The sequence below is a fragment of the Mobula hypostoma genome, chromosome 9, assembly GCF_963921235.1.
Source record: "Mobula hypostoma chromosome 9, sMobHyp1.1, whole genome shotgun sequence".
NCBI classification, from domain to species: domain Eukaryota; kingdom Metazoa; phylum Chordata; class Chondrichthyes; order Myliobatiformes; family Myliobatidae; genus Mobula; species Mobula hypostoma.
Window position 1 is genome coordinate 130,502,773 of NC_086105.1, and position 20,416 is coordinate 130,523,188.

The 20,416-nt window shown below is 41.8% G+C and overlaps 1 long non-coding RNA gene across 1 annotated transcript in view; it reads right to left on the minus strand.

The window, feature by feature from the left end:
* Window positions 1-248: 248 nt before the first annotated feature.
* LOC134351388 (uncharacterized) overlaps window positions 249-20,416 on the minus strand; it is a 52,824-nt gene continuing 32,656 nt past the window's right edge. The window contains exons 2-3 of the long non-coding RNA XR_010019142.1: window positions 1,450-1,558; window positions 249-366 (exon numbers count right to left, since the gene is read on the minus strand). This is a non-coding gene — a long non-coding RNA (uncharacterized LOC134351388). The remainder of the gene's footprint in view (window positions 367-1,449; window positions 1,559-20,416) is intronic.

Sequence of the window (20,416 nt, forward strand, 5' to 3'; positions counted from 1 at the left end):
CTGGTCCACACTGTGGCAACGGTCCAAGCAGTTGCCAAGACAATTCAGAATCAGAATCAGATTTATTATCACCAGCATATGATGTGAAATTTGTTACAGTACAGTGCAAAGACATAAAAATCTATAAATTACTAAAATAAATAAATAGTGCACAAAAAAAGGAATAACACAGTTCATAGAGTTCTGGATCGTTTGTAAATCTGATGGCAGGGGAGAAGAAACTGTTCTTAATATTTTAAAAATACCTACCGATGCAATTCCAATTCTATCTCTCCTTCCTCCTCGATGTGACTCCTTGCCATTTTCTGTAGATGCCAACCCTTCTCAATATCTTTCATTTGTTTGTCACCAGTGATACATTTAATCCTTCCCAAAGTGACAGCAAAGGAGAGGAGAGGAAGTGAAGAGAGAAAGGAAGAAGAAGAGTCAAGGAAGGAAATAAAATAAATTTATAGACTCTAAACGTTTCACAGTGCTTCACATAGAGTAAGCTGCTTCTCAAAATCTATTCACTGCTTTACAGTCATAAAGACAAGTTCAACAGTTCCTTGAAATCTTGAGTCGGTGGTGAAGAAGGCGAATGCAATGTTGGCATTCATTTCTAGAGGAATAGAGTATAGGAGCAGGGATGTGATGTTGAGGCTCTATAAGGCGCTGGTGAGACCTCACTTGGAGTACTGCGGGCAGTTTTGGTTTCCTTATTTAAGAAAGGATGTGCTGACGTTGGAGAGGGTACAGAGAAGATTCACTAGAATGATTCCGGGAATGAGAGGGTTAACATATGAGGAACGTTTGTCCGCTCTTGGACTGTATTCCTTGGAGTTTAGAAGAATGAGGGGAGACCTCATAGAAGCATTTCGAATGCTGAAAGGCATGCACAGAGTGGATGTGGCAAAGTTGTTTCCCATGATGGGGGAGTCTAGTACGAGAGGGCATGACTGAAGGGCGCCCATTCAGAACAGAGATGCAAACAAATTTTTTTAGCCAGAGGATGGTGAATCTATGGAATTTGTTGCCACGGGCAGCAGTGGAGGCCAAGTCATTGGGTGTATTTAAGGCGGAGATTGATAGGTATCTGAGTAGCCAGGGCATCAAAGGTTATGGTGAGAAGGTGGGGGAGTGGGACTAAATGGGAGAATGGATCAGCTTATGATAAAATGGTGGAGCAGACTCGATGGGCCGAATGGCCGACTTCTGCTCCTTTGTCTTATGGTCTTATGGTCTAACACACACAAAATGCTGGAGGAACTCAGTGAGTAATGGAGGGGAATAAGGAGTTGATGTTTCAGGCCGAGAGTCTTTCTACATTCATAGGAAAGTCCTTCAAGACGAAGTGAGTTGAACCAGCTGTTATATGTTTTCTGGTGGTTTAATTAATCATGGTGGCTTAGACATGAACAAAGTTCAGGCATTCTCCAAGTTCAGTTGTGTGATTTATTTTTTATTCACCTGGATCACTGGAGCTAGCAAAGAGAGCTTCAGATTGATGTCCCATCAGAAGAATCCCCCTCAGTAGTGCAATACATCTTCCTCATTGCAGCAAAGTGCACAGTTCCTGCTATGGGATTTAAACAATGTCACATAAGACATTTCTTAGTACGATGCCTGCCCAATAAGTTGTAAATCTATCATACAAGTCCCTTCCAAGAAAAAAACATTGTATTCATCAGTTTCTAATCAGTAATTTATTATTGATGAAAGATTTGTGATGGTCGACAAAGAATTACATATTGCATTGAATCTGCCCCTTAAAACAGGGTCTTCAACTCAACTTACTAACCCTCTCTACAAGTGTCATCTCACCTACATTTATTTAACCCTGTCAATATATTCCTTTATTTCTTTCTTCTGTACCTGCTTTTCTATTTCTTAAATATATCAGTGCTATTCCTAGAGTTGTCAGGCAGCTGTATTTCAGGAGGGGTTTGAGGAGGTTTGCTATGTCACCAAAAACTCTAGCAAATTTCTACAGCTGACCCTTGGACGGTATTCTGACTGGTTGCATCAGTGTCTGGTTTAGGCGTGCCTGTACACAGAATTAATAAAGGGCTTCAGAAGATTGGAAACTCAACCTGCCCCATCATGGGAACTAGCCTCCCCACCATTGAGGACAACTTCAATAGGTGACTCCTCAAGAAGGTGGCATCCATCATTAAGGACCCTCACCACCCAGGACATGCCCTCTTCTCATTACTACCATCAGGGAGGAGGTACGGGAGCCTAAGGACGCACACCCAACATTGCAGGAACAGCTTTTTCCCCACTACCATGAACACTGCCTTACTATTTTCCTCTCCTTTTGCACTTCTTATTTAAATTTTAGTACTCCTTATTGTAACTAATAATATTTTATTGTATTGCACCGTACTGCTGCCACCAAACAACAAATTCCATGACACGTGTCGATGATAATAAACCTGATTCTGATTCTGAGCACTGAAGGTAGGAAACCGCAGGTGCCAAGCATAAAATACTGGAATTTTTAGCAGGCCAAACAGAATCTGTGGGGAGATAAAGAGAGAACGTTCTGAAGATTGATCTGAAACATAAACTTCATTTTAATCTTGCCCGAGCTCTTGGGTCTTCTTCCAGCAGTCTCTTAAACATAGAACATAGAGCAGTACAGTACAGGAACAGGCCCTTAGGCTCACAATGATGTACTAATCCAAATAAATTAATAATCAAATGGCCAACTAAGCTAACCCCTTATCCATATCCTTCCATTTTCCTCACATTCATGTGTCTAGCTAAACATCTCTTAAAAGTCCCTAATATACCTGCTTCTAACACTATCCCAGGCAGCACATTCCAGGCACCTAACACCCTCTGTGTAAAAAACTTGTCTCTCCATTAAAAATTGCCCTCTTTCACCTTAAATCTATGCCCTCTGGTATTAGACATTTCAACCCTTGGAAAAGATACTGTCTTTCTTCTCTATTTATGCCTCTCATCATCTAATAAACCTCTGTCAGATCTTCCCTCAGCCACCGCTGCTCCACAGAAAACAACCCAAGTTTGTCCAACCTCTTGATTTAGCACATGGCCGCGAATCCAAGCAGCAGCCTGGTAAACCTCTTCTGCTCTCTCTCTCCAAAACCTCAACATCCATCCTATAAAGGGGTGATGAGAAATGTATGCAATACTCTGGTTGCAGTCTAACTGGAGTTTTATAAAGCTGCAACGTAACTTCCTGACTTCTGAACTCCATGCTTTGACATGCCATATGCCTTCCTTACCACCGATTAACCTGTTCAGCCACTTTCAGGGAGCTATGAACTTGGTCTCCAAGATCTCTCTGCTCATCATGGTGTGGACTTCAGGAAGGTAAGTCGAGCGAAAGCATAGTAGTCTTCATCGAGGGGTGAGCAGGTTCAAGTTCCTCAGTATCAACGTCTCTGAGGATCTATCCTGGGCCCAACATATTGATGCAATTACAAAGAAGGCTTGAAAATGGCTATATTTCATTAGGAGTTTGAGGAGAAGTGGTATGTCCACCAAAGGCTCTCACAAATTTTACAGATGCACCATGAAGAGCATTCTGACTGGTTGCATCACCATCTGATCTGAAGGGGCCACTGCACAGGACTGGAAAGGCTGCAGAACGTTGCTGACTCAGTCAGCTCCATCATGGGCATGAGCCTCCACAGCACCAGGGCACTCCAAGAAGGCAGCACCCATCATCAAGGAACACCATCACCCAGCACATGCCCTCTTCCCATTGCTACCATCGAGGAGGAGGTACAGGAGCCTGAAGACACACAGGAATAGGCTCTTCCCCCTGACATCAGATTTCTGAATAGACAATCAACCCGTGAACACTACCTCAGTATTTTCCCTCTCTTTTTGCACTATTTGTTTAATTTTACATACCTTTTGTAATTTATACTTTTTATTACTATGTATTACAATGTACTGCTTCCACAAAACAACAAATTTCATGCCATACTGTAAGCCAGTGATATTAAATCTGATTCTGATTCATCAACACCTTTAAGGGTCTCGCCTTTAACAGTGGACTGTCTCTTTACATTTGACTTACTGAGGTGTAAAACTTCACATTGGGCTGGGTTAAACTCCATCTGCCTTTTCTCTGCCCATATTGCAGCTGATCTATATCCCATTGTGTCCTTTGTAAGTCATCTACAGCTTCCACAACACCACCAATCGTTGTACCATCTGCAAACTTACTAACCCACCCATCTACATTTTCATCCAGGTCATTCGTATACATCTCAAATAGCACAGGTCCCAGTACAGATCCCTGCAGAACACCACTAATCACAGACCTCCAGCTAGAATTATGTCCCTTTGACACCCACCCTCTGCCTTCTTTGGGCAAGCCAGTTCTGAATCCAAATGGCCAATTCACCATTGTTCCTATCATCTTCATCTTCTGGATGAGCCTCAATCACCCTTGGCACCTCATCAAAAAACTCAGTTTAGTAAGACACGACTTGCCCTGTACGAAGCCATGCTGACTCTTCCTAATTAGGTAATGGTTTTCCAAATGCTCATAAACCCTATCCCTGAGCATTCTCTCCATTAACTTCCCTACCACTGACATGAAACTCTCCGGTCTATAGTTTCCAGGATTATCCTTGGTCTGCTTTGTGAATAATGGAAGAACATTAGCTACCCATCGGACCTCCGGGACCCTCACCTGTGGCTAGGGAGGACATGAAGGTATTGGTCAAGGCCTCAGCAATCTCTTTGCTTGCCTCTCTCAATAAACTGGGGTATATATCATCACACCCTGGGGACTTACCAACCTTACTGGGATGATATCAGTTGCAGATAATACTATTGGGACAAGGTGCATTCTGTGCATGTTCCATAGTCTTTCAATTTCCTCTTTCAATTCATCATAGTTCTGATGTTTTTCACTTATTGATTTCTGTATGTTATGGAGAAGAGAAGTTAGAGTCACTCGGCACAGGAACAGGCCCTTCTACCCTACTGGACTATGCCAACCAAAATGTCCATCCATTCTAGTCCTACTTGCCAGCACTTGGCCCATTACCTTCTAAACCTCTCCTATCTATGTATTGCACTATGTATCCATGCAAAAGTCTTAGGCACATATATATAGCTAAAGTGTTATGTGTGTTTGGAATGGCTATATCTATTAAATAGGTTGTTCTTGCTAATTTATCCTGTATTATTATTATTATTATTGTTATTTCTCTCTTCAACGCTGCTACAGTATCCCCAGCATTTTCTGTTCTCATTCCAGATGTTAACCACTCATTAAGTAAAGAAATGTTTCCTGAATTCCCAGTTGGGCTTTACCGGTGACAATTCTGAATTAGCATCTCCAGAAACATATAACCTGGAATGGGAGAGTTTTCCCTCTTACATTGAACCGAACTTAATGTCTGTAATCATTATGGTGCATAAGGTTCTGTTAGTTGGTAAGTGGCTGTCAGCGATGCACGAAGGAATGCTGGAACACAGTGATGATGGAGCTTATTTCATTCAAAGTTTTTTTTAGTACTGCTTTGTAATCTCACAAGTATAGGTAATTAGAGGTACATTGAGAATTTGCTTTGCTGACTGTATTAAATAGATTTTTTTTATTAGATATACTGGATAAGTGAATTATTTTCTGTCATCTGAATATGTCTTGTTTGTGTTAATGATGCCACAAGGAGCTCAGCTGTAGTTCTGAGGAACTGGTTGCTATGGTTACAGCTGGTGCCCGCTGGTATTGAGAGCGTGTGTTTAGGTTTTGATATTTTGGTTTGAATTGTCACTTCTATGTGGCAAAGTAACATGGTTTAACAAGGGCTAAAGTGCAAGGTTAAGCACTTGCCCTCCTAATGGGCAAAGTGTGTAGAATTTGATGAGGTGTGAACATTATTGGCTAAAAATTGCAGAGTCATCTTCAGAACAGGAATTGGGTGGGAAAAAAACTGCATTTGCCATATCAGTGCTGTTTGTGTGCTGCTAATTTATTCTGTACTCTGCATCTATGTGATGTTGACTACAATCGTAATGCTGTTATGCTGCTGGTGACTTTATGACATTATCAACCCAGAGCACAGAATCCATTTTGAATCCATCAGGGAATTATAGAATATTACAACCCAGATAGTGACTGTTCATCTATCAAATCTTCACAGAATTTTTGTTTTGCCTCAATGTAATTTACCTAACACAATCTATTATCCTGTTGTACCAACTAGTATTCCTGGTTTTCAATCAACCATTTTTAATTGATCTGTTTTGTGAGCTTTATCTTGCTGATAAACAGGTCATTTTTAGATTGTCAGGCTGTAACCTGTGAGGTTCCTGGGGGAACGGTACTGCTGCTCAGCTATTTACGACCTATATTAATGACTTAGATGAAGGGACTAAATGTAATGAATCTAAGTCTGTTGATACAGTGATCGGTGGGAAACCAAATTATGCAGAGGACAAGAATAATGTTCAAGGGGAGTGCTATATGAAGCATACTATGGGAATATCTGAGAAAGAATAGAGAAATATCATACTATTTTAATAGAATGAGATTCCTAAATGTTCAAAAAAACTTGGGCACCCTCATATATGAAATACCTAGCATTCAGGTACAAGTAATTAGGAAGGCGAATGTAGAGTTTGGGAAAATGAGGGATGATCTAATTAAGGTATACAAAATAATGAGGGTTATAGATAGGGTAAATTCAAGCAGGGTTTTTCCACTGAGATTGGTCTGGGACGAGTGCTAGTGGTCATAGGTTAAGGGTGAAGTATTTAAGGGGAACCTGAAGGGAAAATTTGGCAGAAGAAATAAACGGGCAGACTATTATTTAAATGGGGAGAGAATTCAAAGTTCTGAGATGCAACGGGACTTGGGAGTCCTTGTGCAGGATACCTTGAAGGGTAACCTCCAGGTTGAGTCGGTGGTGAAGAAGGCGAATGCAATGTTGGCATTCATTTCTAGAGGAATAGAGTATAGGAGCAGAGATGTGATGTTGAGGCTCTATAAGGCACTGGTAAGACCTCACTTGGAGTACCGTGGGCAGTTTTGGGCTCCTTATTTAAGAAAGGATGTGCTGACGTTGGAGAGGGTTCAGAGAAGATTCACTAGAATGATTCTGGGAATGAGAGGGTTAACATATGAGGAACGTTTGTCCGCTCTTGGACTGTATTCCTTGGAGTTTAAAAGAATGAGGGGAGACCTCATAGAAACATTTCGAATGCTGTAAGGCATGGACAGAGTGGATGTGGCAAAGTCGTTTCCCATGGTGGGGGAGTCTAGTATGAGAGGGCATGACTTAAGGATTGAAGGGCGCCCATTCAGAACAGAGATGCGAACAAATTTTTTTAGCCAGAGGGTGGTGAATCTATGGAATTTGTTGCCAGAGGCGGCAGTGGAGGTCAAGTCATTGGGCGTATTTAAGGCAGAGATTGATAGGTATCTGAGTAGCCAGGGCATCAAAGGTTATGGTGAGAAGGCAAGGCAGAGGGACTGAATGGGAGAATGGATCAGCTCATGATAAAATGGTGGAGCAGACTCAATGGGTTGGATGGCCGACTTCTGCTCCTTTGTCTTATGCTCTTAAGTTTAGGGTGCATGGCAGAATAGGTAAGGGTGTTTCCCCTGGCGATGTACGAGGCCCTAGGGTACTTCCCGGAGTACTAGGGAGTCCAGAACTCAGGGTCAAAGTGTTGGGAAAAGAAGTTGATTATTTAAAACTGATGTGAAAAAGACTTCTTTCTTCTTAAAGGATTTTAAATCTCTGAAATTCCCTACCCCAGGCAAGTTAATCCCAAATTTCATATTTAATGTTAAACGGTGCATGAACAAAGAACAAATGGTTGAATTGACACAGTGATATCAGGTACTGGTGATATCACACTGGTTTGAATGGTTTCCCTACTGACCATGAGAATGCTTTTGTCAGAGAATATATGCAAATATTATATATTGCCATGTGTTGGCATGTGGCCGAGTGGTTAAGGCGTCGGTCTAGTGATCCGAAGGTCGCTAGTTCGAGCCTCAGCTGAGGCAGCATGTTTGTGTCTTTGAGCAAGACACTTAACCACACATTGCTCTGCGACGACACCGGTGCCAAGTTGTATCGGCCCTAGTGCCCTTCCCTTGGACAACATCGGTGGTGTGGAGAGGGGAGACTTGCAGCATGGACAACTGCCGGTCTTCCATACAACCTTGCCCAGGTGTGTGCCCTGGAAACCTTCCAAGGCTCAAATCCATGGTCTCATGAGACTAATGGATGCCTATATATTGCCATTATAATATAAATCTGGAAAAATGTAATAATATTTTTGAAGTATAAACTTCAAGGCTATTTTTCAAATTTAGTTTGCCTTCAAGTGCTTCATCATAGAGTAGTTTTGAAATGACAAAAGTTATAATTCTGTTGGGAAAAAGCAATAGGGAAGAAATTGCATTACATAGATATGCAAAAAAAAGTGTTATGTAAGAGTCTTGGTAGAGAATTTGAGAAAGTGATATAAATAGAGTGAGGTTTTAGGCAATATATATAGGCAACTCAAACTCTGCTCTTGTTTTCTATGACTTTAAATGACTCCTGTGCTTGAATTTCTTCCTTGAATCTCCTGGAAAGTTATTCATTATCTTCAGTAAGTTCAGCATATTGAAGCAATAAATGATTAATGTTGTTATTTTAACTTTGCAGCCTGGTCATTAAATATCACCTGGGCAGAATGCCAAAAAAACAAGTATGTTGGTAAGACCCTACACTAGTAACAGAACCAGAATGATTTCACCTCAGGGACTGTATGATTCTCCAAAGCATTTTTTTTTTCACATGGGTGGTATATTTCTTATCCATATGCATTATTCATATTTAGATAGTTGTTATGATTTGTAATGCACTACCCAAATGGATGAAAAATATTGATTTATTAGCAAAATTCAGAAGAGAATTGTTTCAATGCCTTAAAAAGAAAAGAGATATTTGCAGAGCTTGTTGAAAGCGAGCTAGGAAGCACAACTGCCTGGGTTGCTGCCAATCATCAGCAAAGGCAGGATGGGCCACATTGCTCCTTTGGTTATCTTATCTATTATCAAAATTATCTCATTACCCAGCAGACAACACGACTTTCATTGGACTGGGCATAATAAAATGTTAATTTATTACAATTGCTTGGCAAGCTCCTCTGTTGCTGCACTGATAGATTAAGCTGAGTTTAATTTCGGTCCCATTCTTGATTGGATGGTGGCAGGAGCAGAAATTATACTATGATGACTTAATTTAAATTGAATCTGAGCTTGGTATATTTTAATTAATCAAATATAACAAGGGGTATGAGGAAATTGATCTAAATAGAGCAACACACACAAAATGCTGGAGAAACTCAGCAGGTCAGGCAGCATCTATAGAGGGGAATAGACAGTTGACATTTTGGGCTGAGACCCTTCCTCAGGGCTCAAAAGGAAGAGAGCAGAAATAAGACACTGAGAGGTGACAGGTGGAAGAGGTGAAGGCTGAAGAAGAAGGAATCTGTTCGGGGAGGAAGAGGAAGAAGGAGGAAACCAGAGGGAAGTGTTGGACAGGTGAGGGAGAAGAGAAGTGGTGAGAGGAAAACCAGGGAATGGTAAAAGAGAGAAGGGAGAGGGGAGAAACTACCATAAGTTAGAGAAATCGGTGTTCATCTAAATAGAGTTAGGTCACTGATCTTTTTGAGTGTTTGAACCATGAGGGGCTAAATTGCTTTGTCACCATTGAAAGATTAAGCTGAGTTTAATTTCGGTCCCATTCTTGATTGGATGCTGGCAGGATCTGTCCCTGTGATCTGAAGTGCAAGTTTTCCAATCACAAATCTGATTTTCATTGCCATGGTTCTAATGTAAATGTTCGCCTTTATTAGCTTTACTCCAATCCTCCGGCATCTCACCTTTGGGTAAGGGTGTTTTAATTATCTTTGCTACGGCTTCTGCAATTGCTGTACTAGCCCCCCACTGGATCCAAAGGAACACCTTGTCAGGTGCTGGAGATCGGTCCACCCTGATTTTCCTCAAGAAAGTAAACTTCTCCTCCTCTCTAATCTCTGTATGAGTCATGACCTCACTGATGCTTTGCCTGAGTTCTATAGATATTGCATCTGATTCCTGGGTAAATACAGATGTAAAAAATTCCATTTAAGATCTCCCCTATCTTTAACTATTAAACTCTTTCTTCAGAACCAAATCAAATCATGCCTTTATTGATGTGGCCCTAAAGTGAATAGATCTAACTAAAAGAAAATTAATGTTCTTTAATAAAGATATGATTCTTCTGGCCCTTTTCCAAACTTTTACAAAGTTATGTATCGCTCACTATGAGATGGGATGTGAAATAGTGCATGTGTAAATTTGGATGTGGTGAAACAGATTAGTAAGGTTACCCGCAAGACCTGTTGTAATCCTGATGGATGCTTGATGGTGAGGCTGAATCCACCTCTGTAGTAATCTTTTATCAATAACATCAAGGAGGAATATATCTTCCTTAGAACAAAGAACAGCACAACACAGAAACAGGACTATGGGGACTCTGTCAGTGCCAATCATGTTGCCACTCTAAACTAATCCCACCTGACTGCACATTTTATATATCCCACAATTCCTTGCCCCATTATGTGTCTGTCTAAGTGCCTCTTAAACATTGGTATCCTATCTGCTTCTACTACCTCCCCTAGCAGTGTGTTCCGGACATCTACCACTAAAATTCTGCCTCACAATTGTCCTTTAAACTTTACCCCTCTCATCTTAAACATACCTCCTCTAATATTTAACATTTCTGGACTGGAATAAAGATTCTGACTATCTATTTCCAAACAATCTCTGCAAGACCACATCCTCTAAAGGAGATGCTTAATGAGTTTTATTGGATCATTGGCTGCTATTTGGTATTAGTGCCTGATATTTAACTATATTAATTGACATGGAACTAAATACATGTGAACATACACATTCGGAATAAGTCACTCTGATTATAATCTCATGCTCTCAACTACTTCAAACACGTTTTTATGCTTCTGTAAATAGAGACCAGAACTGTACACAATACTTGAAATGTGGTTTAACCAATGATTATTTGTGACCTATCATTGTAACTTTCCCAATTCCACACCGATCTGTCCAGCCTTGGCCTTCTCCATTGCATCAGAGAGGCCAAGTGCAAATTGGAGGAATAGCATTTTGTATTCTCCTTGAGTAGCTTACCGCCCAATGAACATTGAATTTTCCATTTTTGGGTAACTCACACTGTGTCCCCCACATCCCCCCAAACATACTCACCTGCTCAGCTAGTTTTCTTCTCCTTTTGCTCATCCCTTTCATCCTTTCTCTTACCCCCTCTCCCCAATTCCATTTCCCCTTTAGACCTTCCCCATCTGGCTTCACCTATCGCTTACCAAACTCTATCCCACTTACTTTGTATTTCAACTTCCTGTAATGTCTCAGGCCCAATGCAGGGTCTTCTTCCTCTTCTCTGTCTTGTTTTACAGCGGTCAGCACCCAGCTTAATGGTGCATTACCGCCACCTTCTGCTCCGGAGTGTGTAATAGACATACATTATAAATCCCTTCATCCAATCACACACACACACACACACATACACACACCCTAACTTACACTTTATCCTCCCATCTTTGGCTATCCCAGTACCCTATTCCTGCTTATCTATCATATCCTATAAAAAACCCCCGTACCCCTTAAGAAAGCTAAAAATACCCTGACCTGTGCTTTCTCACCCTTTTAATGTGAATTCCTGCACCTCCAATTCCCTCAGATTAATTCTCATCATCTCTCTCTGTATCCCATACTTCCTGCAACTCAGAACTACATGTTCTACTGACTCCTCTTCCTGACATTCCTCACACAATCCTGTCTGGTGTCTCCCTATCATTTTCAATGTTTTGTTTAATGCACAGTGCCCCAGCCCTAACCTAGTCCACACAGTTTTCTCTCTTCTGTATCCACTACCTACCCTAGTACCTCCAACACTTCTTTGTATTTGAAATAAATGCCTCCCTTTCCCCTCCCTGTCCCATCTTTCTTGCCACATTTGGTTGATTTTTTTTCCCAGATTACACACTTAACCTCTGCCTTACTGATACTAATGTGCAATTCTATATTTTCTTTCTTCAATGCCCCCTTTGCCAACTCATCCACCCTCTCATTCCCCCTCACCCCTACATGTGCTGGAACCCATAGAAATTTTACCTGACCTCCCTGATATGCAATTCTTGTGACTAACTGAAGGACTTCACAAAGTACATCTTGCCGACTGTTTGAGTGAAAAGACCTTAAACTTGCTGGAACTGAGGATGAATCTGAGCCTATCAACACTTTGACTTGTCTAGCTTTCTGCACCCATTGCAACGCAACCAACACTGCCAGCATCTCCACTGTATACACCCCTAACTTATTAGATGTTCTTCTGCTGATTCCAACTTCTTTTGCTGGTATAGCCACCCCAAACCCTGTCACTCCTGTTTCAGGTTCCTTAGTACCATCTGTATAAATCTGAGTATAATCACTATACTTTTCCATCACATGACAGTTAAATGCACTTACCAAATCAATTTTATATTTTTTATAATGCAGGGTCTTGACCTGAAATTTCAAACTTTCAACTCCACAGATGCTGCTTGATCTATTGAAATTCTTTCAGCCTTCTGCCTTCTGTTCACCAATAATAATCTGTCAGCTTTTTTGAATTACCTGCTCTACCTGTAGACTAGCTTTTGTAAATAAGAATCAGAATCAGAATCAGGTTTATTATCACTGCCATGTGACATGAAATTTGTTAACTTAGTAGCAGCAATTCAATGCAATACATAATATACTACTACTACGTCGACTCAGGCCTAGGGGCCCGGCGTCGGGCATGATGACGGACTCTCCACTTCTCCCTCTCCCTCATCAGTGTGTTCAGTTCATCTACATTAGCCTCACCGCTGTCTTCTAGGAGCGTGTTGACCATAGTCTTGGGAGGGCGCCCAGAGTTCATCCTCCCTTGCTTGGGCTCCCATATGATGACTAGGCTGGCAGGTAGCTCGGGGTGGCGTAGACAGTGCCCCGCTAGTTGCAGTCTTCTCGCCTCGATTTTAGTGGAGAGCATCAGTAGGTTGCTATAGAGCTCGATGTTCATCATGTGCTGTTGCCAACTCACGTCAAGAGCCATCAGAGCATTCGTGTATAGCAACCATCTACAGACTTTCGCATCGTCCTGGTGAGTATCCACGTCTCACATCCGTACGTGAGAATTGGCTCTATGACTACTATGAAAAATCCTCTTTTTAAGCCCTCTGGTCAGGTTCGACTTCCAGATTTCCTTCATGTCGTTCATAGCCCTCCACGCCAACACCTTCCGTATCTTCATGTCCTTCTCCGAACTCATCATTCTTGACCCGAGGTACTTGTAGTCAAAGACTTTCTTAATGGTATCATTCTGTATGGTCTTGAGAGTACCTTTGTCGCAGTTAAACGCCATGTCCTCTGCCTTTTTAGCGTTTAGGTGAAGTCCAACTTTATTGCATTCTATTTCCACTTCTGTCAGTAGCTGCTGTGCTTCATAATGCATAATATAGAAGAAAAAAAATAAGCAAATTTAATTCAGTATACTTTATACAGTATACGTATATTGAACAGATTAAAACTTGTGCAAAAAATAGAAATACTATATATTAAAAAAAGGTGAGGTAGTGTCCAAGGGTTCAATGTCCATTTAGGAATCGGATGGCAGAGGGGAAGAAGCTGTTCTTGAATCGCTGAGTGGGTGCCTTCAGGCTTCTGTACCTCCTACCTGATGGTAACAGTGAGAAAAGGGCATGCCCTGGGTGCTGGAGGTCCTTAATGGATGCTGCCTTTCTGAGACACCACTCCTTAAAGATGTCCTGGGTACTTTGTAGGCTAGTACCCAAGATGGAGCTGACTAAATTTACAACCCTCTGAAGCTTCTTTCAGTCCTGTGCAGTAGCCCCTCCATACCAGACAGTGATGCAGCCTGTCAGAATGCTCTCTATGGTACATCTTTAGAAGTTTTTGAGTGTATTTGTTGACATTCCAAATCTCTTCAAACTTCTCATAAAGTATAGCTGCTGTCTTGCCTTCTTTATCACCGCATCAATACTTTGGGACCAGCTTAGATCTTCAGAGATCTTGACACCCAGGAATTTGAAGCTGCTCACTCTCTCCACTTCTGATTCCTCTATAAGGATTGGTTTGTGTTCCTTCATCTTACCCTTCCTGAAGTCCACAATCATCTGTTTTGTCTTACTGATGTTGAGTGCCAGGTTGTTGCTGTGACACCACTCCACTAGTTGGCATATCTCACTCCTGTACGCCCCCTCGTCTCCATCTGAGATTCTACCAACAATGGTTGCATCGTCAGCAAATTTATAGATGGTATTTGAGCTATGCCTAGACACACAGTCATGGTATAGACCAGTGGGCTAGGCACACACCCCTGAGGTGCGCCAGTGTTGATCGTTAGCGATGAGGAGATGTTATCACCAATCCGCACAGATTGTGGTCTTCCAGTTAGGAAGTCGAGGATCCAATTGCAGAGGGAGATACAGAGGCCCAGGTTCTGCAACTTCTCAATCAGGATTGTGGGAATGCTGGTACAAGTAAACCAGATCCCATTGTTTCTCAGGGCTCTATATGATATATATGTACAATATCTGAAATACATCTTATGGAAATGTTTGTTTGATGATGAACTTCAATAAAAAATAAATTACAAAAAAAAAAGAATTTAACATTGATGATTCCCATGATTCCCTTCTCTTTGCTCCGTTCTCACCCTCAGACCACAGTAGAGACCCATATCAGTATCAGGTTTATCATCACTCATATATGTCATGATTTTGTTTGCAGCAGCAACACAGTGCAATACATAAAATTGTTGCTGTACAGTGCAAAAGTCTTAGGCACCCTAGCTATATATCGAGTATGTGCCATTATATAAATTTTAAATCTTGGAACATAATACTTTAGGGAAGTAGAAGGCTGTTTCCACCAGGATGGGGAATGAAAGCTTGGTATACTCCTAGCCAGCCATTGCTTTGTATTGTTGATTTTATGGTCCCTTTATCACTGCCCATTATTCTTTCCATTGTTTATTGAAGGGACATTGACGAACTATCTAAATGTTTTAAATGAGAGTTTCTCATGTGAGCCAAGTACTTTGTATTCCTAAGTACTTTGATCAAATAAGTGAAATTTAAAGTGATGTACAATGTCCAAAAGATTATGTCCTATGGCTGTTGAAATATGCATTAAAATAGTAGCGTGGCTCCTCTCTTTCTCTATCAGTGATGCTATATCCAAGGAGTACTGGGAATTTTCACAGAGTCATGCAGTAAGGAAACAAGCCCTTTGGTCCTCCAAGTGTGCACAAGCTATTAAATATCCATTCATATTAATTCTATACAAATCACATTGCATTCTCCCACATTTCTCTCCAGAAGCCACTGACAACCTGCTGAACTAGGGGGCTCCCGTCCACTCATTGCAGGTCTAACACCCGACATCCGACCACAAATATCCCACATCCACATCGCTGGTTTCAAAAGCTGAGCAGAGACTTAGACTTTAATTCCTCCATATCCCTGTTCCTAAACCCTAACATGACCACTATCTCCCCTCTCCATACCAAAAGCATCCTCACAAACTCAGAAATCAATTGTAAATTAAACAATTAATAAATCTGAGCTGTTGCTCAATGGAGTAATATTCTGCTCTGCACCACCTTGAGGTAAGTCAAGCATTTTGGTTCACCTATATTTTCTAAAAAGCATTGTGTTTGTACACCAGATGAGTGAGGTCCTGTGTCGGTCAGCGTTGACCATGCAGCAAGCTGACCCTCTCCATGCAACTGATGAACCCAAAGGAACAGCAGAGGCTGATACAGTTTGGCTCCAGCAGTACCGCAGGAGTTGACACTCAGCGTTGAAGTCAATGCACGACTGCCTTAGGGATTCCAGCTCTGAATTCTTTTACTTCAGGGATTACTCCCGAAGCCTTCCCTATGAGTGGGTACAACCACAAGGTAGCAGGGTTTGGGATCAGAGTTTTCCTTCTCCCAGAGGAGTTGCCAACCACGGCTGATGAGCCTTGACTGCCCGAAGCGACTGGTTTTAAGGCACCAGTAACCCGCCTTTGCCCCTTCCCCTGTCAACAGAAATGGTTCCACCGGGCTTAGTAGCTAAGCCACACGTGAAGGCCAGGAGCTGGACTTGGTTGTCAGGGGCTATTTGGTACCCATGGTGTAAAGCTGGGAACTAATGTGAAGTGTAGCTGTAGTCTTCACTTAGGGGGTAGCTGCTCTGTCAGTGAGCTCGATGAAAGAATAGGCAGCTTTTGACCATCAGCGTGTCTTGGACATCTGTCTCTGAAACTGTAGGTGCAAGTTGTCCTGGGCTGTGAATGACTAACAGCCACCAACTACTAGTAAGCATAATTGGGCCAAATGAAATGAGTTTTATGCTGTAATTGACTTGGGCATCTGCTGCTTTCTTAAAAGTATACAGTTCCTGAACACTGGTACCTGTTGAATTTACTGAACATGAAAAATCAAGCCTCTGATAAAAGGGCCAAAACTGTAGCTACAAGGCATTAAACAACATTAGCATCAAACTAACTGTCACAAAATGCTTGAGGAACTCAGCAAGTCAGGCAGCATCTATTGAGGGGAATAAACAGTTGGTGGTTTGGGCTGAGACACCTCATCAGCTCTGTTTCATTCTCAGTATATTGATGTGCATTTTCCTTAGTTCATTTGTGTGAAACTGTAATCTGTTCTGGTCACACTGCTTTCGTATGCAACACTCTGGGAGCAGTCCCACTGCTAGCGTAATGGTCTTTCTGTAGAGGCAGTGTTTGGGTTATGGTCAGAGATAACGGGTGCTTTGGAATGTGAGCTGGGACCTTTGTTCGGCGGCGGAGGAAGAGAGAAGACGCTGGAGACGGTCGGAGGATTCGACCCAGTGGGGGATCGTGATTCGATGGAGGCAGGTGCCGAGATCGACTGCGGATCAGTGAATATGAAATTTGGAAGAGTTGAGCTCCAACTTGTGCACATTTAACTGTTTAATTATAATAATTGTTTTTTCTTTTCTTTATTGACCCTTAAGTTGAGGCTTAGAAATATAATTCCTTTGATCGTATGCAGTGTGCTGTCTGTTATTTCTTGGCACTGAATTTGTAACAGGGTAGCAAGTTGCACAGCATCCACTTAAACCAGGGTTTGGAGTGGGAGAGCCGTCTCAACCTCATGGATTTGGTGGGACTGGAGTGTGTATTCCCTAGACTTAACGCAGATCAAGGAAACCAATGGAGTTTAGAAACATAGAAACATAGAAAATAGATGCAGGAGTAGGCCATTCGGCCCTTCGAGCCTGCACCGCCATTCAGTATGATCATGGCTGATCATCCAACTCAGAACCCTGTACCTGCCTTCTCTCCATACCCCCTGATCCCTTTAGCCTCAAGGGCCATATCTAACTCCCTCTTAAACATAGCCAATGAACTGGTCTCAACTGTTTCCTGTGGCAGAGAATTCCACAGATTCACCATACAATCTGTTGCTTCTCTTCTGTCAAGGTTGGACAAGATCTGGTTTGCCTGTCAACTGAATTGTTAAGGAAAAATATCTGGTTGCAGGGTGAGTGTGGGGTGTGGGGTTAAATCAATTCCATTTCTCCCCTGAGACGTGTATTCAAATCCTGCCAGGCCTTTATTCTGTATGAAATCTGAATGACATAATTAATTATGTCTTGAATTATAACCTCAAAATCAAACTTAGGCTCCACAGCAAGAGGGAGATAAATCACACAAACAAAGTGCTGGAGGACCCCAGCAAGTCAGGCAGAAACTATGGAGGGGAACAAACATTTGATGTTTTGGGCCGAGACCCTTCATCAGGACAAGAGGGGGGATAAGTTAAATCAGTTTACCTACCAAAGGTCCATTGTGGACTGCCCATACATTATGTAACACTCTGCTGTTAAAACTAGCACAGAATAGATTACAGCTAAAATTAAATGATCTTTGCATGCCTTTCTAACCTGGGTGTTGCTATGTCAATAAGGCAAGTGGAAATATGATGGCCAAGTTTACGGGACAATAGGGAGAGGAGGAACAGATTGACTGAGCAGAGCCAATCCTGGGCCATGACTATTTTCTTTCCCCTCCACCCCCTCATTCTCGCCCATCCCACCAACTCTGAAGTTAACAGATATGAGCCCTCAGAAAAGCCCTGAGTAAAATTCCCAGCATGAAGATCAGTGTAAGCAGAGAGATGCCAGTGTTAGTAGGGCGAGGGATTGCTGCAGCCGGGTGAATCTTTAAACACTTTGGCTGTCTTGATCCATAAGGAATCCTAGCGAAGGAGATAAAACAAAATTGTGCCTCGGCCTCTCCTGGCAGTCCTGCCTCTGGATCTCACCAGTGGGCCCAGCGTCTCTTGCCATCTCAAACGAAAATGGGGCTATTGCAACACTGATCTCATCAATCACACCATGTCCATGTGAAGTGACACTGGATGGGCTGGGCAGATGGCACACATCTGATCTAATACGATTAGTGATGCCAGAGGAATATACCATGGACAACCAGGAATGAAGTGCGACCTGCTGACACCCATCAACTTAGGGTCAAAAGTAATGCAACACTGTAGATGCTGACATTACGTTACCAAACATCAATAAACCTCTCAGCCTCAGTCCCAGCCAAGAAAACATCCTGTTGCTAGGAGATGCTGGTTCCCATAACAACTGATATGCACTAGCCACCAGCAGCCTAACCCGTCCTTGGAAATATCATCAGTAGAGGCTTTGCCCTGCTCTGAGCAGTTTTGAACAAGTCACAGTTCAGTGTGATAAGGTCCTGACAATCGGACACAACCAGCTGTTCAGGTCAAAGGACACGCTGTCTTGTGGCAACTGAAGGACCGAGGAATCACAGACACATTTACACATTTATGTTGCTTTCTGCTGAGAAATTCATTCAAGCAGGAGAGAGATTGTTGAGCCTGGATTATTAATATATAAACCTTTAGAAAAACTGTCATTCTTCACTTTTGGTTAAATATTAGATGCATTATTACATGAATAATTGAACAGCCATGCTTTTTGTCTGCCTCATGCGTACCCTCAGAATTAATTAACTGAGATACTGGCAAGCACTTGCTCTGTAATGTAATGGCAGGATTCACTTCCAATGAAAGCAGTGAATGCTGAAAAAATATTCAGCAGTTCAAGCAGAATCTGTGGAGGGAGAAGCAAGCATCAGGTCAAAGATCTTTGTCAATCTGAACCATTAACAACCTAGCGGTGGGAAAAGCCAAACGAGTAAAATCACGGACAGAAATGTGGTGAGTGACAGGTTTTCACAATCAGAATCGGATGTTTGAGAAGAAAAAGAATTTCGGGATGTATATTGTATACATTTCTCTGACATTAAATGTACCTATTGAAACCTATTGATTAATATAATTGGCATATGTCATGAAATTTGTTGTTACATGGCAGTAGTACATTACAATACATGAAAACGAAGTATAAACAAGTTCAAAGTTCAAAATACATTTATTATTAAAGTATGTATACATTATACAACCTTGAGAGTCGTCTCCTTACAGGCAGCCACAACCCAAAAGAACCTGTAATAAAAAAAGACCAACAAACACCCAAAATGCAGAGAGAGAGAGAGAAAGAAATAAACCCTGCACCTTAATGAAGTTACAATAAGATTAAATAAGCAGTGCAAACAGGAAACAAAAATTATCGTCAATGTTCATGGGTTGGTTACATGCAAATATGTAAATGAAGATTTTGAGGAAGAACTGATGGGTGTAAAATCTGAACCAATATGTATTGTTACTACCGCCTACTTTGACATATTCACACCAAAACTGATGCATCTCGTTACTGACATTTCTGAGATTTAAAAAAAATTGCAAAAGTAAAAAACTGAACTAAAAATAAAAGCTGAAAAATCCAAGGCTGACGAACAAGGCTCACCAGAGCGGTTGCACAGGGTTTCAGCATCAGCTCGAGGGGAGTTGATATGTTTGTAAGAGAGAATAATTTGCGGGGAAACAAGTGGGTGAATGGAAGAGTCGGAGTGGGTTAAGACCATAAGATATAGGAGCAGCAGTAGGCCATTCGGGCCACAGAAGTCTGATCCGCCATTCAATCATGGGTCAATCATCAGGTCATCCCCATACCATTTGGTGCCCCGGTTAATCTCTGCCTTAAATACACCCAATGACTTGGCCTCCACAGCTGCTCGTGGCAATAAGTTCCACAGATTTACCACCCTCTGACTAAAGTAATTTCTCTGCATCTGTTTTTCTTTCCTGAAGTCGTGCCCTCTTGTCCTAGAACAAGGGTTGAATGGTTTTCTACAAAGTCATAAGGAAATATGAGTGCTGGCTATTTCTAAAGTGATCTT